Source organism: Patagioenas fasciata, chromosome 2 (genome assembly GCF_037038585.1).
Source record: "Patagioenas fasciata isolate bPatFas1 chromosome 2, bPatFas1.hap1, whole genome shotgun sequence".
NCBI classification, from domain to species: domain Eukaryota; kingdom Metazoa; phylum Chordata; class Aves; order Columbiformes; family Columbidae; genus Patagioenas; species Patagioenas fasciata.
Window position 1 is genome coordinate 165477986 of NC_092521.1, and position 27426 is coordinate 165505411.

The window sequence follows — 27426 nt, forward strand, 5'->3', positions numbered from 1 at the left end:
GAAATTTCTTTCGAAATCAAATAATCTACAAATAAGATTTTCTCTGCGTTTCACTCTTTGCACCATGTTGTCTCTTCTTACAGGTATATTCCACAGGCAGACTAATTTTAGGCACATAAAATACACATTTATTTTGCTCAGAGGAACATTTCAGTCAATAGATAGATGATTTTAAAAAACAGTGTTAAGATCAGCTAAACCAATTTCTTGTTAGGCCATCCCAAATCAGCACCAGTCATCGCTGCTCTGCATGGTCTGTGGACGGGTTGGGTTTTGAGTGACCTAAGGGACCTGAAATAGCAACATGAAAGAAACAGAGAGGACCAGACAGAGGTGGCTAAAGTCTGTATTGCTTTTTTTCATAAGACTTTTAGGAAAGGTTCAGCAATCATCGGTGAAAAAATAAATAAAAGTATTTCTGCAGGCAAAAGGCAACTTTTTAATGTACTGATGTTGCAGTCGTTTAGCGGATAATGGGGTGAAACAAGTACATACCTCTAACAAGGTTAATGTGTTTGACATAAAGGCAAAACTGGTCTTGTCAAACTTGAGGTTGTTTTCCTACTTAATGATTTATAGCATAATTATAATCTCCTGTTTAGATCACAGCCAAGATCCTTTGCTATAAATAATTCATAAGTCAGTGATCAGAATTCAGATGTAGCAGGTTATAGGAGATCTAATAACACTGGGTAGTGACAGAAGGCAGAAGCCAGGCTGCGGACCCTAGATATTTAGCTGAGATGTTGAGACATACCTGAGAAGAAGGTGCCTGACCCAAACAGGATGATTTAATTAGTCTAAAATACTTTACAAATCTCTTTATGCAATTTTATGTGCAGTATCTAAGTTCTTTTCCTCAGGGAAGACACTGAACATGAGCTTCTTCTCCAGATTTAGACTTGGAAATTTTCTGAGAGGAAAACGTCAAATTGAGCAGAGCTCCTCTACTTTCTTCCTTCTTTTCATATAGTAGCGATGTGGTCCTATTACTGAAACAAAGAAATAAACTTAACAACAGAGTCAATTATACTGTTAAGTGACATTCATTGTTTTATCAGTCCTGGGGAACACTGGGGATCATCCTCCATAAGTGCTTCAATGACTGGATGCTCTTGCATTGCTTATATTCACATAATTAGTACATATGCATTACAATATTTGAAAATTTTGACATACAATACATCTATACTAAGAAATCATTGATGGTGTTAGTTATAATTGTTTAGTTCCTTACTAACAATACGTCTATTAATTGTTAGTTAAATATTAACTAAGCACTCTACTTCTAAACAATGTACTACTTAATCTTCTATCTCCCTCTTGTCATGCAGAAGGATCTAAAACTTGAAAAATATCCCCTCATTTTGCAGGTTGTCAGAAAGAATTTATTATATCAATTGGTTAATGATGGGTATGTCTTTTATAACTTAATCACAGTAGACATTAATTTGGCAGCTTCTCTTCACTACCCCACTAGCAAGGAAGGATTTGGTTCTTTGCTCTCTTGGATGGGGACAACTTGGATCCATCAGTACTGGAAAGATTTCTTAATCAGTAGCCCATTGTTATTTTAAGAGGGCTATGATGGATCCATGTGCTGAGATTTTATTATATTGCTCGATTATCTGGAATGTAAAAGCTACAGGTTTCTGTATCAGAACCTCGCCTTGAAGTACAAGCAGATCTAGGTGGGATCTTGTGTAGTTTGTAGAGAAAACAAACAGAGCTGTTCTGTACAGGCCAGTCTGCACTGACCAAATATTTGGTGAAGCTGTTGGTCCTAATCAGAGCAACAATCTCTAAAGTTTTACCAGAATTTGTGGTAATCACTGTATCTGGCAAATACACGATATTTTAAGTTCATATCGTGTATGATCCTTTCAAAATGCTTGAGTCTCTGAATCATATAGAGAACAAGAGCCTGCTGAAGCAGATTGAGTTCTTTCTAAACCTACACTATAAAGTCTTTTCTTCGGTCTTAATTACTTCTGAGCATTGTTACACATTGTAGTGTAACATATATTTTAAAACAAACAAACAAACAACAAACCAACAAAACTAAAACCAGTACAACTATCCAGGACCTGTAAATCAGGAAAAACTATTATATAAGGGCAAGCAAAATGAATGGACCTACTTCTGTTACACTATGTTAAGAAAGAGAAACAGAATAAGAAAGAAGGAAAGTAAGAAAGAAAGAATCCATTATCTTTAGTTCAGATGACAATATTTTACAAAGTTAGATATTAACTAAATAGGAAATATAACACTGATTTTTAACCTTGACAGAAGAGCAATGATGGTAGTGGATCATGGTAATTACGCTGTTCTATTGGGCAGGGCAATATCGGACTTTCATAAAGAGTAACTAAACTCAGAGTTTAAGGTAAAAAAATCATAATGTAACATGATTTTTCGTGATCTTATACGATCCCTTGCATACCAAAGCCCACCTTATATACTAGTAGCATTCATACATGGTTGACAGGCCATGTACACTGTGTCTTTATTAATAACATTACAAGAAAAACTGGGAAGGATCATAGTTGAGGAAATGGCCTCACCACGGGAGGTTTAGATTGGATATTAGGAAAAATTTCTTCATGGAAAGGGTTGTCAAACATTACAGCATAGAAGTTACCATCCCTGTTGGTATTTAAAAGATACGTATATGTGGCAGTTGGGTTTAGTGGTGGTCTCGGCAGTATTAGGTTAATGGTTGGAGACAATTATCTTAAGGGTCATTTCCAACCTAAGTGAGTCTATGAAATTCAATTCATGTTGTACCTGTGTTTAATGATTTGTGTCTGGCTAAAGCATCTCCTCAAGAGAAAGACATTACCTTTGATTTGAAGGCATCAGAAAGGAAGAATTTATGGTTTGACTTAGAGTTTGTCACTATTTTAAGTACTAAAAATGTGCTTTATTTCTAATATGAAGTAATAAGACGTTAACATCCAGCCACTCCTCTGGTGCTTTTTACCATTAGGTTAAAGAGATTATCAGGCCTTATTTCCTTCCGGTATGGGATATACTTATTAGACTATTATCAGTCATCTCTCAGTCAACTTTACGATAACCAAAGCAGACTTGTTTTTTCCTTTGCCGTTCAGTCTGTGATTTATACTTTTTTATTTTCAATAGAAATATCTCCAATGGAGTTATTCCCTCTTGACTCTTGGCAGTCACTGAATAGCCAGTGAAAACAGTCAGTTGAAACCGGGACGCAATTTATGTCACCTTAAAATTAATTTTCTGAAATATGCTATATTACTCACACCTCACAAGTGCCTATTTTTTCTCGCTGACTATGAAACAAGCCTGGTATGACCTCCTCAGCAGCAAATGTCTGTTTTGCAGACAAATAGTGTCAAAGTCAAACATTTTCTATAAGCTTTAGTAATTCTTTTCAGCTGCAGTGAACAAGGGCATACAGTTTTCCTGGATGAATTCCACAGAAACAGCACGGAAAGCAAAAATGACACATTATTCTTCTCTTCCTACATTCAATAACTGCTTCCACTCTTTTTTTGCATAGACAGACAAAGAGGATCACAGTGAATCTTATCTTCTTTCCCTCTGAAACCTTTTTGAAATAGCTGCCTGTCAAAACACAACCCCTGTTGTGTCTTTCTTTCCTAATTTTCAGGTGCCTGATTCTCCAAATCACCAGAAATCAAAGCAGTGGTGCTCTTCGATTTAACTGCCACATTTGCTGTCATTACATTATTTGCTGCAGAATTAACCAACACACAGAGGCAACTTTGTCTTGTTTCCATGAAAGCACAGATTTAATAATGGTCATCATCCTTGTTAATGCTGGCTATTAGCACTATCTTTCTCTATCTATCTCTGGCCCTGCATTTCATCTTGCATCTAGGCCTTATCAAGATGCTGCAGTTGTCAATTAGCCTCATTATCTGCAAGGAAAAAGAGGCCCAGAACTGCTGGCTCATGCAATAGCTTTAGTGGTGATTAAAACAAGATGTGGCCACCTGGAAACAGTTCCATTTACAAGTGAAGAGTCTTCACTTTTTATTACAGTCGAGCTCCCTCCCTGATCAATCGCTTGCTGTAAGACTGAAAAGGTGCTTCTGCATTGCATGAAATTGTATTTATGTTTATCATCAGTGAGCTGGATAGAAATCTTATAGTCAGCTTCCAACCTTCCTTCTTAAAGCTCTTCTGTTTGTTGGCTTACGAACTACAATGCTTTCCATACCTTTAATCTCCTTTAATAGATTTTTAAAACTGTCTGTTGCCAGTTAAGATAGACAGTCACAATATTTTAGTATTACCCTTTATTGTAAATACATTTAAAAAAAAAAGAAAAAAAACCAGAAAAAAAGCCTTCTTATTTTGCTTTAATGGGAATGGCATCTTTGATTCCTTCCACACCTCACCCTTACGTCACTGAACCACTGCACACAGCAAGTAAAGGGTGCTACTGCTTGTGAGTGGTGTGTGATGTTACAAAAATAACAAAAATTAAAAAAAAAAGAATACAATACAAAACTAAACTAAGTCTCTTTGGGGCTTGGGGACCCCAGGCAGCACTTTCATACCATCATTGCTCTGCTCTTCCTGGTGTTTCTCTGCACAGGCACATGCTATGCAGCTTGTGGACACGGCAAGGCAGAGATTACAAGCTCAGCTATAAACCTGCCAGAAACTAGGCAAGTAGAGCACTGTGTAACAAATCAGGGCACTCAAGGGCAGTCCAGCTTTAATTTGCTGTGTGTCATAACTGTTTGCTATTCCAGAGCGATCACAGTGATTACTCCCTGATTCTAGGGAAGAAATTTTTTATGGTGGTGGTGGTGAAACCCTGTCCCAGGTTGCCCAGAGAGGTGGTGGATGGACCATCCCTGGAGACATCCCAGGCCAGACTGGATGGGGCTCTGAGCAACCTGAGCTGGTGAAGATGTCCCTGCTCATGGCAGGGGTGGCATTGGATGAGCTTTGAAGGTCCCTTCAACCCAAACTATTCTATGATTCTTTCTCCAGCCATCCACTGCCTAAGATAAAACAGACTCTTATGGTGCAAGACACACTACAAGGCTCATAGAGGACAAATGGATACTTTTTGTCTTGAAACAGATGCAAGTTCATGCATGTGACCTTGACTTCAGGCCCACCATTACCCACCTCATGCTAGGTTTATTTGTGAATGAGTAATTATTGCCTGGCAAGACACAGCTGGGTATAATGAGTGATTTTGTAAAATAAAATCTTACTGGGAAGAAGGGCAGATTCTCAGGTCATGACTGGAAGATCTTGGCTAAGAAACGAAGACCTGCTCACTGGAAAGACACCTACCAGAGTGAGATGAAGTTTATTTACATGCTAGGAAATTAAGCCTATTTAATTGACATTCCTTTGAGATTAGAGGTGTTCTACACATGCTGAAAGTGTTAACCAGATATCAGAAAGAAGAGGCTGTAACAAAATGTGTTTGGAAGTAGCTGTTTTACTGATGAAGAGAAGGGGCTGGCTCAGGGGCTGACACCATCATTTTCTGATCTAGTTTTCCTTTCTTCCAAATTTTCCACTTAATAAGCTACTTCTTCCAGTCTCTGTGCTGTCCTATTACACAGAATATACAGTTCGCAAGTTCCATCCAAAATGTGACTTTATTTTTCAACAGGATTATCACCTCTGCTTCATTGACACCCAAAGCCTTCCTGGCCTGAAGGTGTCATTGCACTCTTTCTTTCCTGCTTATTCAGTTTGTCAGTGGCTTGGAAAGTAATAATTTTGGATTATTTTAGAATGACATTTGAACCATTTTCCCTAGTGGCTTGTGGCAACTAACACAGCTGAGATGTTTGTAAGCTTAAACTTGCTATGTAGCACTGTAGGGAAAGCAAACAAACAAAACCAAACAATAAAACCCCATGTAAACAAAAAACAAACAAAATGGGTTCAGGAGTTCACAGATGAGAAGATATTGAAAATCACTGCTTTAGATTTACAGGGAGGAAGACAAGAAAAATGGCAAACAGCTTGCTTTAATTTTTCTGGACTCGTTGAAGATGAAACGTCTGCACAGGTAACACTACTGGTTTCCTAGGGAAGGCTACTTAGGTAGCTCCCTGTAGGAATTGCTACCTACCTAAATGCTTTTAAAATCTTCATCTGATTGTCAGGAATCTCAAATATATTATATAAAATACTCCCCTTTTGTTTGTTTTGTTTAGTTTTTTTCTTTACCATTTTGACATTTATACTCACCTCTGCAGGAAAAATAATTTATGCCTGGAAATAATCTAAATAAAAACCAAAACAAAACAGAGCATAAGGCTTTCTAAACATCACTGTGAACATCTAAACCTTCTGTAGCACTGAATTATCCAGTGGGTCAGGTGCTGTTAGCAGGTACTGTGCTTCTTTTCAGGGACACAGAATACAAACCCTGTATTGACAGCCTGAGAACATTGCAGGACTCTGTGATTGAGCCATGTTGCAAGCACAGGGGATAATTATTATTTCACCAACACTTTGGTTTTTTTTTATTCAGGAGTCCCAGATCTGTTTGGTTCCTCCGTAGAGCTAATTCTGATTCGTATTGCAACTTTCTGCCTATGATTCCCTTGTAGATGCTGTGGAGTACTTCAAATGAGAACGATCACTGGCAATTTTACTTGGAGCCAATGCTGTGCAATGTGAAATGATTGTGTTAAGCCAGACTGCTTGACTGTCATGATTTGGGAAGCTCTTTGAAAAAAACCTGAAAGAAATGTCTGCAAAAATTGCAGTTCCACAGCTTATAAAGTGTTTATTGCTGGTGATGACATTTTGGGGCCTTTTTTTTCTAAATTTCCAATCTATGTTCATTCAGAGCATTTCATTACGGTTCTAAGTGCAAAATAGCAGAGTTGATAGAATAATGTACTTTATGCCTTGTAAGAAAGAACTGGAAATGAATAAAGGGAACATTTAGTGTTTAGAGGCACTGCAGCTGGAGTGTGTTTTCAAGCTTATTGCAGAAAACTGCTTAATGCTACAATGTTATTGCCTCCATGGTTCATTGAAATATTTATCAGCAAAATAGGTGCTTCAAAAATGATCTGTGATAGTCACAAATATATATAGAATCAGCTTTCATTTTGGCCTCTCCATGCTGATGGCAAAACCTTAATGGGATGTGGGTTACCACAGATGAAGTCCCTGAGAAAGCACGTGTGTCCGCCAGTTGTGAAGTTATAACTTGTGCGTGTGTGATAAAGTGTTTACATTAGTTGGATAAAATATACTCCATATTTCAGTTATGTTGTTGGTGTTTTCCAGGGGAGACCAGACCATTTTTTTAATGGGGAAACTGAGGAAGTGAAGGAGAAAGGGTAAGACAAGGGGTAATGGTTTTAAACTAAATGGGGGGATATAAGGAGCAGATTTTTTGCAGTGAGTGTGGTGAAACACTGGCCTACATTGCCCAGAGAGGTGGTGGATACCCCATCCCTGGAGACATCCCAGGCCAGGCTGGACAGGGCTCTGAGCAACCTGAGCTGGATGAAGATCTGGGTTGGACTGGATGAGCTTTGAAGGTCCCTTCCAATCCAAACTATTCTATGATTCTTGAAATAGGACAATACAGTAACTCAGGCTGCTGTCACAACTTCAACTCAGGTGTTTGATCCATCAAGCGTAGATATCACTTCAGGAAAAGAATAACCTTATTTTGGTTCTTAATGCATTTGCAGGATGTGTACTTTTGACTTAAAAGCAGTATATACATGGAGAAATTGTTTTGGAAGATTAAATGATCCTATAGCAACTTTGTAATAGGCAAATTTATACTGTATACAGATCTAATAGTATTAAGTGTGCATGTAGTTGGCAAAAAGCCGAGGATATCATGAGAGACATCTGAGGGATGTATTTTATCTCTGGCTGTTAAATGCACTTAAAAGCAGCATGAGCAATGTGTATTATAGAAATTATTGACCTTAATGGAACTGAGTATGTGTACATATGGAAGAGGAAGCTGTAGTGATAGTCCCTCCACATTTATACATGTAAATACTTACACTGTAGTCATCGTCACTTAGTGGAACAAATGTATCTTATATATTTATTTTCAACAGAGATAAACTATTTTAAGAATCCCTTCTCTAAGAGGAAATGGGTTGAATCCTAGATTTTTATCTATGCCAATATTTCTAAAACCTTTCATTCACCACTTCTCATGAGGATGATGGCAAATTTACTCCTGAAGGTTGTGAGATGTTCAGATATGGCACTGCATAGGCTTCTGAAATAATGTAAATGAATCACAGGAACATCTGACAGAGATCTTTGGATATCTTTGGAAACGTCCCCAGAAGAATGAGGAGATGACAGAAAGAAGTAAAATACAATACATTGGCAGATGAAACCAGCATCTTTAAAGCAGCAGCAGGGTGGACAGAAGCCAGAGGAATGAAAAATAGAAGAGAGGTAAAAACAGCTACAATTGGATAAAGTGCAAAGATCAGAATTGATTGAAGAGAGGATGTTGTAACCTTTGTACAAGGTTTTAGACTAAAATTAATAAGAAAGGAATTAGGCTGTAAGGCAGATGTTTAGTGAATTAATGGCATGTTGATAAAAAAAGAAAAGTAGGTATTTGTCCTGGACACAGGTAGCATTTGATTCTTGCTAATCTTGCTATTGCAGGGCAAAAATCCCTCATAAACCACCGATTTCTTTAGGATGAGAATGTGTTATATCCACCTTCCGTTGTGTCAGCCTGCGAGGATCAGACTGTGCTTTGACTGGAGAGCAGAAACAAAGCTGGTATTTAAAATAAGCAATATGTGAGGAACTCTTTGTTTCAAATGTAGAATGTATCTAGAGCTAAGCTAAATTCTGAGATAAAATTGCTGTGACAAAAATACAAAAGAAGTCATATTAAATCTGTTGACTTTATGCACTGTTTATTGTGGGATTATGTAAAACAAGCACAAAATATTAATAAAAATGGAAGTTAGAGAGTGCAAAGATAAAAGAGAGTGCTAATGAATCATTTTTGGGAGCTTTCCCTGAAGTGACACTCCACGATGTCATGTTTCTGCCATGCTCGTGTGTGAAGTATGAGGTCTTTTGTTCTGCCTAACTTTTATTTTTGGTAATTATATAACTCCCTTTCTTTTTGCTTTCTGCAACATGTATTTCTCTGTGTAACTCTAATAACATTCACTGTTACTGTTGAAAGAGAACTGAGGAATTCAAGAAACCCATACCTTATATAAAGAAATGATAAGAACTTCAATAAGTGAAGTGGTAAATCCCAGCACTGAATAGAAAACCAGATACAGATATGAACAGAGTGTGGAGGTTTTGTTTGTTTGTTCATTTAGTTGGTTGATTGTTATTATTTACACCAAAATATAAGATTAACAGGCTTTCTTTCCCAGGAATTTTTGAGAATATAAGAATCTCCTAATTCCAGCATATCCTTTACCCATCTAACCCAGTCTTCAGTTTACCCAGGGCAAGGTATGTTAGATGAAAGTGTAAGAATCTAATGCCTAGGGCAATACTTTTTCTGTGTTATTCTTGTCTTGGCTTTCAGCAATTTGGGTCTGATTAAAGCTTTCAAGCAATAGCTTTAACATACGTGAGTAGATTTATTTCATCATTATTAAAGTTTCCTCTGGATAATCTTGTAATTTTTCTTATTTTCCAGTTTATTCCATTCTGAATTGTATTATTTTTCTATGTATTTTTCTTTACAGAAATGCGTTCCACCACTAAAATCTTGTCTTACAAAGTATTTCCTTTTATCAGGTTTGAGTGCCTCACCTTTTCATTCCTCTGACCTTCGTAAGCTACTAAATTTTATTCAGTTATTAAAGCAAATGGTTTATGTTTGGATAAAGCGCCTACTTAAAGTGACAAATGGACTTTTCTTGGAGACATCTAGACTGGGATTAATCTCACCCATCTTTAGATGTTGGCTACATAGGTACCTTTTTCTGACCAAGGTTCCTTCAAAGTTAATAGAGACAAATAACACTTTTAGGGTGTGTTTTTCTCATTTATTTTACATGCCTCTCTTAGGTTGAGGTGATTCATACACTGATTTCTGGTGACTGTATGAACCAGATTTCTTTTGACTAGGACGGGAAACAGGGATTAGCTCAGCTACAGGCACCTATGTCGCAGGTAAACCAAACCTTTGATTAGATGAATCCCTTAGAGATTAAGAACCTTCCTGCTCCTCTGGTACATTATTCCAGTGGCTAATTATCCTACTTTGTTAAGAAAACATTTTTCATTTCTGAAATGCATTTGTCTGGCTGTTGCTTCCAGTCACTAGCTTTTCTGGTTTTCTTTTCTCTGCTAGGTTTGACAGACTCTAAGGAGCAAGTGTACTCTTGTTGTGAATATTTAATCTAATTTAATGTTTTCATATGTTCGTGTTGCAGGAGACGAAGACAGAAATTTTGAATGAATCTGCCTTTGATTCTTTGCATAGTATTTTCATGCTCAGAGAAGGGAAAAGGATTGTCAGGGATGCTATTGTCTCTTGTAGGAGATTGGATTTCATACCAGTATGCACTAGACTATAAAGAATCTCATGAAACATGGGAACAGCAGGAGGGATACCTACTAGAAGTCAAAGGAAAAAGATTTTCAATGTTTTCATATTTGATTTAACACTATTGGCTTTCAGCCAAAAGTAGAGGAAGACAATTTAAACAGAAAAGAAAAAAAATATACAGGGAAAAGGCAGAGAAAAAAAAAAAGAACATACCTGAATGTAATTACCAGTTATGTTCTAATGACAAAGCATATTCATTATTAGAGTCTGCCTCACTAAATGATGACAAACTACTACTAGGAACAGTCTCAGCTATTCCTTTGATGCGAGTGCGAGTAGGAGATATTTTGTGATGGTTAAAGTCCCATCTTTGTTCACTGCTAATGACTCATATTGGAAGGTACTATTTCACATAATAAATGCTATGTAGCACCTGGGAACCAAGACAGTGTATTAAGAAAAACAAATCTGTGTAATAAAAGGAGAAGGAAATTGAGGTAGTGAAGAAGTTCTGTAAGAAATCCAAACAAACCAAATTTCATTCTCTAGATAAGAGATGATTTCCACATTACAGGTGAAGAATTGCATCAGGTAAAACAGCCACCAGGCACCAGTCCCACATGAGAAAACTCAGTGAGTAGCATTTGCAGAAAGCAGCAATAAGCTCCTTCTGTTGAAATCTTTTCATTATGCCTTGACTAACACAGATTTGATACTCAGGGTAATCATACACCTTCCGCAGCCCACACTGGAGTGTTATTTCCTTCCATCTTTTCCTCTTTTGAAGGAAAATAGATTTGTCCTTCATCTTCTATAGCTGAATCTCCTTTGAAAGGTATCTCATGCCAGAAGAGAACACCAGGTATTAGACTTAAGTAATTTTGAATGCCAGAGTCAGACAATGACCACGATTGGATGATCCTCACCTCACAAAGAGGAGTGCAGTAAGGAAATTAACTCAAGACATCCTGTCAGAGAAATTAGAAGAAAACCATTTGACTGCAGGGTGAGGGGAGCCATCTGTCTATGCCAGGAGATAAAGGAACAGCAGGGTCATCCAAAGTGACAAAACCAGCTTATAAATGAAGATAGTTCAGATGGGAAGTGTGACCTTTGAATTTAGCCAGAAGCTGGTCATTCATAACTCTACTAAGAGCTGTCTAAGGAGGATGTAATGCATCTTTCAGCTGCTGCAAAAGAAGACTCGGTCTGAAAGATGAAGGAAGGTCTGTATGAGTTGGAGATGGAAGCTGGATAGATCAGTGATTTCTTCCTCAGATCTGCTTCGCTATTGTTTTTATTATGTGTTAATTAAGGAGAAGTTGTCTGGGTCAAGGCTTAGGCCACAAATCCTCAAGCCATCAACCTGCACGGCAAAAATTCCCTTGTGGACTCACCTTCCATCACCTTTTAGGTTAGAAGTTCAAAGTGAATATTTTTGCCGGTGGCTTTGGTTTTAAGAAAAGATTTTAGGAATTCTGATAGGTATCTACACTCTTTTGATAGAATAAAAAACCCTGAAAGGAGACATTTGCTTATCATTCACATTCTGATAAATGTCCATGAAGGTTTGTATGATTGTGGAGGGCTCTTTCCATACCTGTTGGCAAGTAGAAACTACAGACAATTTTCTGCCTTCAGAGAACACGTCTTCTATGATTTTTGTCTTAGGCTCTTTATCTCACTACAATATCCACTATTTTAAGATAAATACTGATAAGGAATACTCCTTATGCCTGTATTTATTTCTGGTTCTGTGATCTCTTTTGAAACAATCACAAATTCTTACAAAAATGCTATTCATAAAAGCTTTATATATATTGAACTTCTTTATATTTGTAGGTAGAAATTCAGAGAGATTTATCAATGAATCTTTCTGCAAACAATTAGGTGCAGATTTCTGGATTACGAAAGAAGACATAGGTGTATGTGCCTTGCTACATTAATGCTGTTTTTTCCAATTCTTTATACAGATAGTCAAAATCATTTACTTCTGGTGCTACTTAAAGTCAACTGTCTCATCAGACTATCTCACCACTCCTCCTGCAGCCGCTGTCCCTCCCCAACAAACAAAACAAGCCAAGAAGAAGACAAGAATACTTCTTGGAAAATCGCAATTTTCTCTTCTAAACATCCTGCTGACACTTACGGATTGGCCAGAGCTCTGAGCAAACTCACTAAATCAGTGGGAAAGCTCATGATAGCGAAGTGAAGGACAAGAATAAGTGTTCTCAGGACTGTGACACTAACAACAGCTTTAAGAGCCCTTCCCTGCCTCCACACAGCACTGCCTGCTTTATTTTCTCTGTAATGTGCTTGAGCAGGACATGAGTCACACCTCAGAGGTTGCCCCTAAGTGTTTCTCAGCACTTCATTGCTGCTTTCCATTTCTGACCAGAGCCAGCAATTCCCCGTGAAGCTTCTTCCCCACCTTCCTAGAAGGCAGAAGACTTAATTCATCTGTGATTATTTGTTCTTGGATGCAAATAGTCTGGGACCCAGGCTTCCAGGAACTAAGAAAATGAAGAGGAATCAGTAGACTGGCTCTCAGCTCAACTGGCAGTGGTAATATCAGCTGCTGTCTTCTATCTGAAACTTCAGTCTGACTTCAAATGTGACACCAGCAGGTTGATAGGCTCATGATGACAAAATCAAGAGCCCCAACCTGGCTTTAAAGTGAAGACTGAACAAGACTCTTTCCACACTCTTATATTGGACATGTTCCTCCTTAAACATCAGCAGCTTTGTTTCCTGTAAGAAGTAGTGCAACTTGTTGTGTCCTGTGCTCTTTGAGGCATTGCATATCTATTTCTCCTGCCCTCTGATAAAGAACGTAGTATCTATTTTCCCTTACTGAGTTGCCAGGTATGCAGACGCAGTGTGACCAGTGGTGGTTTCTCTTCTGTTTCACAGTTTCTCTAGATTTGGGAAGTAGGCAAACTCCTCAATGTTTCATTAAGGACATGGGGAAAACTTCCTCCTGTACAGCAGTTTAGATCTGAGTGGTAGAAAGTGGATATTATCTCCGGAGCTTTTTCTTTTTTGACATTTGTCTCCCCCTTTAGCATCATCTGATGTAGTGTTTCTTGTTTCTTCTCTGGTCAGCATGCTGTGGTTGCATCTGCATGACTAGACACGTCTTACCATTTAAAACAAAGATGTGTCCACATCTAGTTGTTGTTATTTATGCTACCCATGTTTCTCGTTGCTTCACTCCTCATTCAAAAAAACAGAAAAAAAAACCCAACAACCCACCCCAGTCTTAAGGAAAAGGATGAGGTGTGGTTGAAATTAAGGAATACTCACTATAATCATTAACAACTAATTTATTTAGAGAGCTTGCATTTTGGGTTTTTTTAGAAGCTCCAAACTCAAACAAATTGTACTGGTTTTGCCAAATTTTCTGCAGAACTTTGATGGGTTTCCAAGATTGGTTTGAAGTTTAGTATGGATATTGAACCTTAAATCCACACACACTGCCCTTATTTATCCAGTCAAGGAACAGAATTGTTGCAACATTCAACTGAAAATCAAACCAAGTTTTCTTAAGAAAGTTTATTGACTGAACATAGACATCTGAGTACTTTCCACTCACAGAAATACTTTGGAGATCATAATTAGAAAAATGGACAGGAAAATAACACTTGGGAGACAGATATCTGAGAAGATAATAGCTCACCTACCAGAAATCCCACAAGTAAAAGTATTGCTTGCAAGATATTTGTTTGTGCCTAATAACAAGTGAGACCTTCTTTTACAGATGGCACCTCTGCAAATAATAGTAATTCTTATACCTGAAAGTACTACTTGGGTTGCTTATGTGATAATCACACTACACATTTCTCCCTTAGAACCCAAATCACTTTAATGTAATTTAGAGTATAGACACTGTGAGAGGTTTTTCAGAAGTACCCTGCTAATCGCAGGAGGAGTCTCTGTCTGGAAATAGGGATGATAGAGCAAGGAAAGTCCTAGAAAAGTAATTAAGTGTCTAAAATGCAGTAGAATGGATCTTGGCCACATGGTAATAGAGGGGTTATAAGTAGAACTGCAAGAAATCTGGAGCTTTTAGTTCAGATCAGAATAGTAATTTATATAATAAATTATATAACACATATTTATAGATTGATATATTTATGATTTCAGATATCTAAAGCATATTTTTGCCCACACAGTCTGAAAAAAGTAAAAAAAAAATAATAATTCCAGATCGATTCAAGCATTTTGTTAAACATGTCAAAATGGAGACCAAACTGTCAAAGCATTTCATTTAACAAGTACTGAAATTAAACCTCTCTGTTCTTTTTTTTTTTTCCTTATTCATCAAGTACATCCTGATTACACAATACCTTAGTTCCTTAAAACTGCATTTTTGTCCTAGTTTGTCTCAATTATTTGTTGTTCCAATTACAAACCTTAGGGTGGAAATTTGAATGTTGAGGTACATTGAGGTGAGAACATCAATGACATTATATATTTCTGAAAGATGTCAAATGAAACCTTTGCTTTAGTTATCTAAATCTCCAAACCCAGAGATATCTAATCCCTAAACCATGACTTGGTAGTTTCCAGCAATTCATACTCAGGAGTGGTGAGATGTTAGTACTTTGTGAATGTGTACCTGAATCTTCTGTTAGAAGTAACTTTTCTCCAAACAGGGTTGGGATAAACAGGGATGTCTGAGCTTCCTAGATGCCAGTGAAGCTGTGTAGGCTGTGTGTATCATAGTTTAGTGACCAGACTCAAAACCTCATCAATTTTGGCTAATGGATTGGGTGACAGGGTGCGTACAACAACATAAAATGTAAGAATGTCTTACTGAGTTAGACCAGAAATCAGCATGTAACCTTGCAAGTCCCTAGAAAGAATATAAGCAAGAGGCAAGCATTGAGGTATAAGTGCCTTAAACTATCTCCCAGAATTATCTTTCTGAGCCAGAAGTGGTCTTGTGGTATATGATTGTCTTTATGGACTTTTCCTCCATGGATTTGCTTTGAGCTTTTGGGAGCTTCCAGCATCTGCCAGGTCATATAACATTTTAGGTTAAGATTTTGTATTGTTTTGAACCAGGCCTCCCTGAGTTTTGTTTGGTACCTTTTCATTCTTGCATTAGGAAAGACGGTGGACATTTTTTCCTTATTCACTTTCTCAGTGCCATTTTTTATATACCTCCACTATTTTCCTTCTCAGTAGTGTCTATGGAAAGCTGAAGAATCCTGATCTAGCCAGTTTTTAAAAGTCATTCATCCTATGCATTTAATCCCCTTGATGACCTCCTGCTGTATCTTTTCCATTTCTACTTTGCCCATTTCCTCTCTATCACAGAAACTCGCATTCCCTTCTGTTCACTCCCTTTAGTGGGGATGCAGCTTTCACTGGAAAGATGATTCACACAATGTAATTTCTTTAAACAGCTGATCGTGAATCACAAGAGTTTGTCAGAGGGCTTATTTACCTGAAAAGAGGAAAGAACAAATTCTGCCCTCCTGCCAAGTGGGGCTGGGGCTCCAGAAAGAGGAGGTAAGTCAGATATAGAAAATAACTCTGAGTTTATTGGTAACTGTACTCTTGACTTCAAGAAATGTAGGATACTGGAGCCTTGCATCGGTCACCTGAACTATACACTTTTTTAGTAGAGCAAGTGTATCTAAAACATTCCCTTGAGACTAGCAGATAAAATACAAGAGCTGCAGAAGACCCACGGTTTCCTGAAACAGCAGTTGTTGCAAGAAAACGTCCACTAAGACATCTCTAAAGGCACTGGATATTTCTTTCTAGGCAATTGTTTGTAACCTAAAAGTTACTGAAGATGAAGATATTAAAAGAGCCAACAGATTCCAAGGAGCTGTTCAGTTTCTATGATAGGGTTAGCTCAGCATATCCTTGGTCTTCACAGATCATAAGACTAGATCTGTATTGGCTATAGTGGGAGCATACCACCTCACATACCACCTGCATTCATCTGTCAATCTGCAAAGAGACTCCCATCCTTTGTCCCTGGGATGTTGTATCTTGCTATGTGGCAGTCTGTGAAGGCTGGTCAAGGTAACGTATGGCTGCCACCATTTGGAAAAGCATGGCCTTCTTTCTAGCTGGCCTGCAGGCTGGCTCACAGACCGTGCCTTCCAGTCATGGTCAGCATCTGGTGGCAGTTTCTGCATTTGCAGAACTCTGAGTCAGAGGCAGGTTAGCACTACCCACATGCACGGCAAACCAACCTTAATGTGTGTCCTCGCTTCCTTCATTTTTCAGAGTAGTCAAATACAGTCTTCTGGAGCACAATATGTGTGAGGGAAGAGAGGGGAGGTGGTGATGAAAGGTACAGTTGTTCTCCAGTAAACCTCATTACAGTGCTGGGGGAGGCAAAGAAAGAGTAGATACACAAATCAAGGTCTTCAATTCAATTAAACTCCCTTTCAGGAGTGTCAGATCAACAGCCTCCCCTCCAGTCAGCTGGGACTGAATTTATAGCACCTCAGCTTCCCACTGATGGCTGCTGTGCCCCAACCTGACAGTGTTCAAGAAGAGACTGGACAACACCCTCAGACACACGGTGTGAACTGTGGGGTTGTCATATGCAGGGACAGGAGCTGGACTCGATGATCCTTGTGGGTCCCTTCCAACCCAGGACATTCTATGATTCTACTTCCCAGCATCCTGAGGTACACATCCCTGTGGGTTAAGATGCCTTATATTTACTAAAAGGTAAGAGTAGACACAAACCAGGGTATCTGCTGCTCTTTAAGTTCACAATTTGAGTTACCACCTTTTAACATAGTGATATAGACTTTTGCATACACACCAAGTGTGTCTCAGCTAATTGCAGCAAGTGCAGTATTTAGCATTCTGCCTTTTCCCTGGCTGTGGACATGGTTCTACTAGTAGAAATCCTTTAAAGCAGTACAGCTCATCTACATAGCTAGAAAGGGAGCAAAATAACTGTTGTTGTCTTTATAAATAGCTGATTTCTCCCACTATCTGCCTCCACCAGATCTTGTCCTCAGGAACCAGGGGATGTCTCTTTCTAACTGTAAGAAATCTATTGGCTGGTAGGAAGTGACTGAGGAATGTGCAGACCCATCTGGGATCTCAGCTGCAGCACAGGAAAGCTTTCCTTTCCTCTGGGTCTCTTTTTTGATCCCCAGCACAGCTGATCATCACATCAGAGGTTCTGCACACTGATAAGTTCTGGCAGACATGATTTTAGTGTGGGCAGGAGGCTATGGCACTACCTGGGGGTAGTTCTTGTCTTGACAGAAGGGAACAAGCCAATATTTCAGAGTCTCAATATTTCAGGTTTGTCAAACCTGATAGTGAAAGAGGAATTCACAGAACCACAGGATGGTTGGGCTTGGAAGGGACCTTTGGAGATCATCCATTCCAACCCACCTGCTAAAGCAGGGTCACCAGAGCAGATCACACAGGAAGGTGTCCAGGTGGGTTTGAATGTCTGCAGAGAAGGAGACTCCACAACCTCTCTGGGCAGCCTGGGCCAGGCTCTGGCACCTCAAAGGAAAGAAGTTTCCCCTCATATTCAGATGGAACCTCCTGTGTTTCAGTCTGTGCCCGCTGCCCCTCATCCTGTCATTGGGCACCACTGAACAGAGTCTGGTCCATGCTCTTGACACCCACCCTGGAGATATTTATAAACATTGATGAGGCACCCTCTCAGCTTCTCTTAGCCAGGCTGAACAGCCTCAGCTCGCTCAGTCTCTTCTCCTCATAGGAAAGGTGCTCTAGGCCCCTAATCATCTTTGTAGCTCTCTGCTGGACTTCTGCCAGTAATTCCCAGTTCTTCATAAACCTGGGAGCCCAAAACTGGACACAGAGAGGGAGGAACAACCTCCCTTGACCTGCTGGTCACACTCCTCGTAATGCACCCCAGGTACCGTTGGCCTCTTGGCCACCAGGACACATTCTTGACTCATGGTCAACCTGTTGTCAGCCAGAACTCCCAAGTCCTTCACTGCAAAGCTACTTTCCAGCAGGTCTGCCCCTAACATGTACTGATGTCTGGGGTTATTCCTCCACAATAATTGATTAACCTCATTAAACCTTGGAGGTCTACTTTGTGGCGGTGTTGACAAGCTGGGCTAGTGTTCCCAGAGTGTCTAATTCAGTCTCAACAAACTTGCAGCCAGCTTACCAGTGCCTTGCCCCTATGTAGGATGACAGATGAGTGGCTCTCTAGGTGATGTAGCAGCAACTCACAGTTTTCTCTCAGGAAGTCTTCTCCTGCCCTGTCGGTCTCTCATGCTAGCCAAGATAACGGCTATTATGCTTTACACCCACTTAAATAATGAAGTGCTATTTAATAGAATTTAATAGACTGCTCATGAGGATAACAATAAAGCACCATTTGCCTGAAAATGGCTTGGTTGTTTTCTCCTAAAGAAAATTGTCTTATTCAGAGAACAAAGTTCTTAAATAGACTCTCCTGACTACTTCAGTAGGAAACCTGATATGAATACCAGCTGAGATCATCTAAGGCAGTCCAACTGCCGCTGGATATGGGCCACTAGATGATTCTCTTGGCCCCTTGCCCTTCTCCTGGGAAAGATAAAGAACAGATGTTGGAGCAGTACATAATAAATGAACAGCTGGGAGTCTTCTTCCATACTTACCAAACCAAGACAACATTTTATAGTGGGGCTTCGGTTTTTTAGGTAGGACTGCCATAAATTCTGGAAGTTTCGAGGAGACACAGCTGGGGTATTTTTTGTTTTCTGTGAGTTGGTTGGTTTTTCTTTTTTGGCGGGGGGAAGGTACTTTAAGTCTGCAGAGTGAATATAGATGCTTTTTAATGGGAAGAACAAATATTGTGCTGTGGGGTGTTTTTTTTTTGTCCTACATCTTACCCTTTAGGATGCAGAAAAATAAGTCTTGCTGAGATACACCTGACTAACAAATAGATGTCAACATCTGATTGAGTTGTTAGTCTTGGCTCCCTTTAGGAAAATAGTCAGGTGTTTTATACTATGTAGACATATAAAGTAGGTGCAATGGATCACATCCTAACATTGCCTCCCTCATGTTGTCGTCTACATAGAATGCACAGGCTGATTAGCTCAGCTGTGCAGTGTAAACATGTACATATTTTGTTTGTTTTCTTTTTTGCACCCTGTATTTATTGAGGTTACTTAAAGCTGTGAGATGTGGCTAAAGAAAATAATTGGGTCAGGGATTTTCACACAGGACATTCAATGGATTTATCTTCTTTTATGACCAAATTACCTTTTTTTCTCCCTTGTTTGATCTGGGAGCAGAGTAAAAGCAAGGAGGATTTGAAATGAATTTACATGTTAAGAGAAATGGAAGGTGGGAGATGCAGAAAATGATGGGTAAGTGGTAAAAGATCAGCAGACGAAAGGGCTTCCACAGTGGGAAGGGCAAAATTATTAGGATCCCAGGTGTTGTGAGATTTTGGGTTAATTAGAAGAACCTCATCAGCAGGCAGCTGCTCTTACAACACAGGTGTCAGAAAATTTGGCTAAGGGCATTCAGGATCTCACCTTCTTGACCTGGATATGTGGGACCTGAGAGTAGCATGACTGGCAGCAACAAAAGCAGCATGATACCAAGTGTCTCCATGGGATGCTCTGGCAGAAGGCTATTCTAGGCCTGCTATAGATGTTCAGACACTTTGAGCAATCATTTTCCAGGTCTTGAAAGCTTTCCTTTGAGTGCTACTCTCTGCAGAAGGGACCAGCAACTGGGTGCTTTTGCGCACTTACCTTGCAGCGTGCATGTGCCACCAGGCTCTTTTCCAGATACAAGTCAAAGGAACGAGCTGGACATCCCTTCCCTCCTCACCGACCATCTCAGCCCTCTCTACAGTTCCAGTCTGCTGATTTTCCAGCAACAGGTACCACTCCTGCATGGCTGTTGCAGTGATCCTGTTGCTGTGTAGCTCTGGGGCAATGCAGATGCTGATGTTCTTGTGCAGTCACATCCCGTCCTGGGTGTCTGTGTTTGCTGTGGGAGAGCAGATCCTTTCCCCAAGCTCAGAGGGCTCATCCTGGACATGGGCCACCTGCAACTACCATCTGCAAACTGCTGTTTCTAGGTGAATTTCTCGCTTCACTTCACCTCAGTTCCCCTCCCTGCCAGCTCCAGCTACTTTATTGCTTTTCTTTGCAATCAACTCTCCTGCAGCTGAGGGAAAAATTATGTCCCTTCATCCTCCCTTTCACATATCGCCTCTCCCTTCCAGCAGCAATGCCATCCTCCCTCCCATCACCGTGTTTTGCTGACCCTGTCACACTAATTAAAAAAAGAAATAAAATCCCCGGGACAGCAGAAACGGTGCTTAGGTGATAGGGAGAAGGAGGATTTGGGGGAGGTAGGAGGAGGAAAGAAAAAGGGGAGGAAAAAAAAAAGTGCTTGATTTAAGAAACTTAATTTGAATAAACCCCTCCTCCCGCTCGTCCTCATTGGTTTCCTTCTCCTCCTCCATATTAATGAGAGTAGCCAAGGAAAAGCTATTGGTGCCATGTCCGTTTTCCTTTCCTCAGGCACTTGGGGGAGGAGGTGTTTGCATTTCTCCGCAGGACCAGCTCGCTTTGCAGAGCATTGTCTGGGTATGAGACTCACACGCACAGAAATACAGGGGCGAGCACACCAGAGCCTTGACTCGCAGACAGAGCATCTGATCCAGCCTGAATACTCTTCTCCTTCCCCCACGCCACCCCTTACTTCCCAAGCACGAGTAATCCCCCCCTAGGAATAATAATAATAAAAAGCAGGAAAAAAAAAAAAAGTTTGTAAATCCCCTGCCTGCCTTTTTATTCTGGGAGGTTTTGGTCTTGCTTTTTTAATTTTTATTTATTTTTTATTATTATTTTTTATTTAGCGATGGCAAATTCCTTCACGGCCAGAACCTGGCCCATCCCCTGAGCAAAGGCAGCCTGGACATGACCGGCAGGCGAGGGAGGAGGAATTTGGATTCCCTTCGGAGGCACCGACCCCTCCTCCGCCCGGTACGAGCGAGGCGGGGGGAACCGGGCTCCGGGCGCTCCCTCCCACCGCGGGCAGCCGGGGCTGGGCAGGTTCTGCCGGGGAACCGGTCACTGTCCCCCCCGCCGCTGGCTCCGACCCCACCGGTACCCGCCCCGCCCCGGCACGACGGGGATGCAGCATCTCCAGCACCGGGACGGATCCTTGCTGCAATGGTAAGTCCATTTCTCCGGTCTCTCCCCCAGCCCTCACCCCCGGGTGCCTCCGCTCCGGTTCCCCCGCCGGGCTCTGCCCCGTTCGGCCGCATCCCGGAGATACCAAAGCGCCGTTATTGCAGCCGGCGGGGGAAAAAAAAACCTCCGGCTTGTCTTAGAGTGACATTGATTTACCGGTTCTTCCCTCATCTTCCCCATGTCCTGGGAATACTTCTTTTGGGAGGAATTACATGCAGGCTTTTTGCCTTCATCCTCAGAACTGCAGGCTCTGAGGATGCGTCCGTGAAATGGGTTTGATTCTTTTCAAACAAATAAATCTCCCTTTGCAAGTGGTGACAGGTTAACGTGCTCAGTATGGGAATTACGTCTGTTTTTTAACATAATATGGCTGGTATATAAAACCTGATTGCTAACAGACCCGCTGCTGCTGTTTAGCATTTTCGAGCTCCAGGCTCCCTTTGCAGCTCTGCATCTTCACCTGCCGCAGAAACTCTGATTCACCCTTCAAGCAGTGCAGCAGGACTCCTCTGTTTTTACTGTGGGGTAGTAGTAAAAATTGCTGTTAATGTGCCTTTGACCTCTGCTCGCATGCTTCTGTGCACTTCTCCTTATCAGTATTTGAACAGCTGGTTCTAATAATACCGTCTTTATGCAAAGCACATCTGAAGTCAGAGGGACAGCATGCAGGACAGATGCTTTAATGCTTTGCTGTGAATTTAGCATGTGAACAGTTCAGTTATGTATTGGAATCCGAAGAGTTTACAGCTAGGGAGAGCAAGATAATGCAGCATACTGTTCAGGACTGGAAAATGCATGGAAAAAAAGAAAAGAGAGAGATTTGTTTGGTGACTACTGGTGTTTATGACTAGACGATCATCCTACTTACACAGAAGCAGGTCTGGAAGAACTCCCTGGAAGTCAGTGGCTTTCCTCTGCATCTGATCTGCTGGTAAACAGAATCTGGCCTTTAGCTTGAAGAATATATTGGGGTAGCACTGGAGGTGATGATAATATTGATAAAAAAATATTAATCAAAGCGAATAAGGCAGCAAAGTGACCTGATTCTTTCCTAGGGTATTACAGGTTACCATCCGTCTTTTGTATCTTAATTATAGTGTGAGTGTTGGACTGATATGGCAATATACAACGTAACTGAAGTAGCATTTGTTTGTTAGTTTGTTTGAAATCTGTTGGACTCAACAAACAACAAATGGATTTCATTTGATGTTATTTGGGCACACAGCCGTCTCACTTCTCTATTCAGCGTATGCAGCGCTGGTCAGGTACAGCGGGGAAATGTTTCTGTACATAACACATGCTAATCAATGGGAATGGATGATTACTTAAGGTTACCATCAATGATAGCACAAAGGCAAACTCCTTAAAGTAGTGTTGGTATAGCTACAGAGAAAAAATGTGTTATACAAGCGTCTGTACCAGGCTAATGCAAAACACACTAGAGCTGTCTTGAAAGAAGTTGTCCTATAGGATGGGTAAGACAACACTGCTCCATTTTGATGAATAATTAAGGAATGTTATTCACTGCCATAACGGGAGTTTAGATTAAAGTTGATATTTCTGCTTGAGTCTTGGTTGCAGTTCTGGGTTATGGTCTTCTACCTTTTTTTCTCCTGTTTCTATGTGCTGAGGGCAATGGTTGCTGCTCATTCAGGACAGCTACAATTGATCTGTTATTGTACTGGCAATTTATCCCGGACATCACGAAGCGGAAGGCTTCTGTTATTTTGTTTTCTTCTACCGAAGGCATGTGTGCAGTGACTGGGGGGATAACCATTGGCACTGAACAGACTCCAAGGTCATGGGAGGCTTTATATTTACCTTTAAATAGAGAATGAGCTTTATGATTGCTCCTTCACTATGGTGTTTCATCATTTGTTGGGGTCCCTACAAGAAAACGAGGGCTACTTCTTCCCTGTAGATTTAAGATGTCTGCTGTTTGTGTGGTGGTGCCACAGCCACATGGAGCTCTTTAGATCTGCTATTGCCGCTGTATATGTGAAGCTCATAAACACAAAATCAGAAGCTTTGTTGTGGTATGTTACCAGGGAGAGAAGAACAGAGATTTCTGAGGTTGTGGGTAGCACCGTTGATCACGTTCAGACCTTTGCTCATCACATCTCTCTTCATTTGGCTGACTGAGCCAGCATGGAGAGATTTTTTTCTGGGGTTGAGTTCCATATGTGCCTACGCCTTTGGTAAGTTAAGACCCATGTCCCCAAGCTGATTCATTTCAGTGTAGCAGATTTTGTTTTCCTTTCCTTCCTTCTGAGCACACTTAGTACAAACAGTCTAATTCCTAAATTAGCTCGGATTATCTTTTAATGAAAGCAGAATATTTGAGTTAAGAGGCATTGAGAAAAAGTAAACTCAGGACAAGATTATGCTGCAACTCATATTTGACAGAAAGACCTACAGAAATATCAGGTCTTACAGTCACTCCTGACTTAAGAAAGGAGTTATTTATTTGCCACAGTTCTCAGGAGAGGTAAACTGATATCAGGACATAGAAGCCAGTGGAGATACTGAATTTTACTTCACTCTGCTACTTGGCCCATAGACCACAGGCTCAGTCTTTAAGTCAGCAAAGTGTATTTTTGCTTTGGCTCATGTTCCTTTGTTTCCATTCCCTTGTCCTCCTTTCACATCCAGCCATCCCATACCACCTGTGAAGACAGCAGGGGTAGGATTTGTTAGATACTGCAGTCGACAGGATTTTGGAATGAATCTTCCACATCGGTGCAAAAGTAGAACAAATCTACTTAAAGAGATGTAAACGCACCGGTGTGGAACTCCCTCTTTTTTCCTGTCCGCTACTTTAAAGTCATCTTTGCTGATAATATATCATCAGGGATAGCTGTAACACCACTCTGAGTCCCCCTGCTACTTTATATATACAGCATTCCTTGATGAGATACTTTTCCAGTTCCCTCTGTGCTAAGCTTGTAGTGTTCTTAAGAAATGCTTTGCATACAGAAAAGTATTTGGTAGTTTTCCACTACACTAGCAAGCACTAGAATTCAGGTCTCTGTGGTGGCTGTTGAAACGCTGTTTGGATTGTAATTGGGTGGGCACAAATATAAGGGAAGGAAGGCAGAATTTTTGCAGAATGCTTCATGACAATGTCCAGTCCTCACCTCATCGCTTTGCTTGCATTTTATTCTCTGACCACCTTCTGCTCTCTCCATTTCTTGATCTGTCTTCTTAGGTTTGAACTTTTGTCTCCGCAAGATAAAGAACTTGTGTAAAACCAGATTGCTCAAGTCTTATGTAATTCACTGCAATTCATTGATTGTACCCACATGAAAGCTGATGGGTTCATCTGTAGAGTAACCAGATTAATAATTTCAGGGTAGAACTTCTTAAGAGGCACTAAATCATTCAATCTCCCAAACGAAAAGTAAAAGCATCATCACACAGAGAGTTTCAAGGTAACACGGCTGTTGTGCTGAGGAATATTCCCTTGGAAAAATTCCTTCAGAAATATCCAGCCGCAGTTGCATGGACTCCTGCCTGCGGTTCTGATTCTGTGCTACTGTTGAATTCAAATTCTTCTGAGATAATCATCTCATGGAATGAGCTGGTTTACATTTGACATTACACTTTATCTGCCCTTCAGACATCTTGACAGTCTCGTTCCTGCTCATTCAGGTGTCACATTTTACTCTTGGATGGCTCAAGGTAGGACTATGTTCTGCAACTGCTCTGATCTATTTATTTGACAGATTCTTTATTAAAAAAAAAAAAATTAAAGGTATTAAAACTTCTGCTTAATACCACTGCTTAACACCCTCCCCCAACAAATTAAGCAATAATTCGAATTTTTGTTAGCATAACTCATAATTCACTCTAACACTGGCATATTTATATGGTCTAATTAGTCTTTTTCTTAATAATAGTTATGGCAATAGAAATAATATTAATTTCTTTTATAACTTGTTTGTAATATCAAAGTCTAAGAGCTCCTTACTGAACATACAACATTAAGCTTCTACCACATATATTTGCAATACAACATTAAGCTTCTACCACATATATTTGCAGGTTTGTCCATCCAGTGTTGAGGCATTTCACAAAAAGCCTCCATCACAGTGGCTTTTGTACTCCATTAGAAATGATTGGGTCACTATTGCTCAGGAGCTGCAAATGGAAGGATAATTATAGTCCGTTATCTATGATTTGTTGGTCTTGCTAAATGGAGCTGCGGGTTAGGGCAGGAAAAGCCCTTTTAATCTGCAGGGTGGGTTAATAGCCTAGATTTTTTTGTTTTTATTCTTTAATTCCTCAGAATGAGTCAAGTTTTGCTACTTGTCCTGCAAGGGACAGTGTATTGTTCTATCTGATTGGGTGGGGATTCTTAAGGAAAAAATGCCTTATTGAAGGGAAATGTGACAGAATCAAGTTCTTTTGCAGGGAGTGGATGTATCATTAGGTCCATCTCTGAGGAGTGAAGGAAGTAAGAATTTCCTCATTCTGAAGGGGAAAACTTGGCCCCAAAGGATCCCCTGACAAAACTATCATTCATTCCATGTGGAGGAAGGCTTTCTCACTCAGCAGAAGTGTTTGGCAGCCTGGCTGATGTTCATCTACTCTCACTTAAACATCTGAAAACTACATGGTCACATCCCCGCTAATCACCCCAATTCACTAAATTATAAGTGGGGAGCGTGGTTCCTCTCATCCTGAAGTGGGTCAGATGAATCACCTTATGGAGGTTCTTGCAGCAGCTGACTCAGAGATGCACATCCAAAATCAGTGAGATGAATCCTTCCATGGTATCTCAGAGATACCCCTATGAAGTGTAATTCCTTTCTTGCTCCCATTTTTGCTCAGGGGGATACTGGTAATTTCTTGCTAGCTCTTAGCAATAGCAAATCATGCTAGATGTTAAATTTTCTGAAAAGTCCAAACCTGCTGTGGTGCCCCCCACATTTTCCTCACCCACATCTTCTCATAGAATCGTAGAATAGTTCGGGTTGGAAGGGACCTCCAAAGCTCATCCAGTGTCACCCCTGCCATGAGCAGGGACATCTTCACCAGCTCAGGTTGCTCAGAGCCCTGTCCAGCCTGGCCTGGGATGTCTCCAGGGATGGGGGCATCCACCACATCTTTGGACAGCCTGTTCCAGTATTTTACCACCCTCATTGTAAAACATTTCTTCCTCATGTCTAACCTGAATCTCTCCTCTTCTAGTTTAAAACCATTACCCCTTTTCCTGCCATTACCACACTTTGAAATAGTCTGTTCCCATCCTTCTCGTAGGCTTATTTTAAGCACTGAAAGGCCACAATAAGGTCTCCACAGAGCCTTCTCTTCTCCAGGCTGGACACCCCCAACTCTCTCAGCCTGTCTCATCTTCCTTTTATCCAAACAATGGCAGTCTCAGCCTGTCCCTTGCAAGGAGAATTCATGTCAACATGCCACATGTCTCAGGCGACATCCTATTTGTTAGTTCATATATATATATATATATGTTTTATTCAATTATTTTAGATCTCAGAGGTTTTCATTGGTTATCAACACTTTCTGTCTTCAGCGTACATCCAGTTACTAAGAGAGATTTGTCAACTGAAGCTTGCACGTAATTTTGTGGACAGGTGGGGACACATCAACACAGAGGCACATGTAGGATGGCTGCATGATTTTCTGTAGGCAGATTCAAGCTTGTTCTGCCTGTTCTCTGAGCCAACCAGAAGCTGTGCAGAG

The 27426-nt window shown here is 40.4% G+C and overlaps 1 protein-coding gene across 11 annotated transcripts in view; it reads left to right on the forward strand.

The window, feature by feature from the left end:
* The first annotated feature begins 21005 nt into the window (after positions 1-21005).
* ADCYAP1R1 (ADCYAP receptor type I) overlaps positions 21006-27426 on the forward strand; it is a 155490-nt gene continuing 149069 nt past the window's right edge. For 8 of the 11 annotated variants that reach the window (XM_071805382.1, XM_071805375.1, XM_071805379.1 and 5 more), the window contains exon 1: positions 21048-21702. The gene's annotated coding sequence lies outside the window, so the exon portion shown is untranslated. Of the gene's footprint in view, positions 21703-22437; positions 22652-27426 lie in introns of those variants that run through there. The other 3 variants (XM_065830008.2, XM_071805376.1, XM_071805377.1) reach the window with 3 other exon arrangements.